Genomic DNA, 697 nt, shown 5'->3' on the forward strand with positions numbered 1-697 from the left:
GCGTCTTTTAATTTCATGGCTGCAATCACCATCTGCAGTGATTTTGGAGCCCAGAAAAATAAAGTCAGCCACTGCTTCCGCTGTTTCCCCATCTACTTGCCATGAAGTGATGGGACCGGATGCCATGATCTTAGTTTTCTGAATGTTGAGCTTTAAGCCAACTTTTTCACTCCCCTCTTTCACTTTCATCAAGAGGCTCTTTAGTTCCTCTTCACTTTCTGCCATAAGGGTGGTGTCATCTGCATATCTGAGGTTATTGATATTTCTTCCAGCAATCTTGATTCCAGCTTGTGCTTCCGCCAGCCCAGCATTTCTCATGATGTACTCTGCATGTAAGTTACATAAGCTGGGTGACAATATATAGCCTTGACATACTCCTTTTCCTATTTGGAACCAGTGGCTCAGATGGTAAAGCGTCTGCCTGCAGTGTGGGAGACCCAGGTTTGATCCCTGGGTTGGGAAGATCCTCTGGAGAAGGAAATGGCAACCCACTCCAGTACTCTTGCCTGGAAAATTCCATGGACAGAGGAGACTGGTAGGCTACAGTCCACGGGGTCACAAAGAGTCAGACATGACTGAGACTTCACTTTCTTTTCACTTTCTGTTGTTCCATGTCCAGTTCTAACTGTTGCTTCCTGACCTGCATACAGGTTTCTCAAGAGGCAGGTCAGGTGGTCTGGTATTCCCATCTCTTTCA

The sequence above is a fragment of the Bison bison genome, unplaced genomic scaffold (genome assembly GCF_000754665.1).
Source record: "Bison bison bison isolate TAMUID 2011002044 unplaced genomic scaffold, Bison_UMD1.0 scf7180017864280, whole genome shotgun sequence".
Lineage (NCBI taxonomy): Eukaryota > Metazoa > Chordata > Mammalia > Artiodactyla > Bovidae > Bison > Bison bison.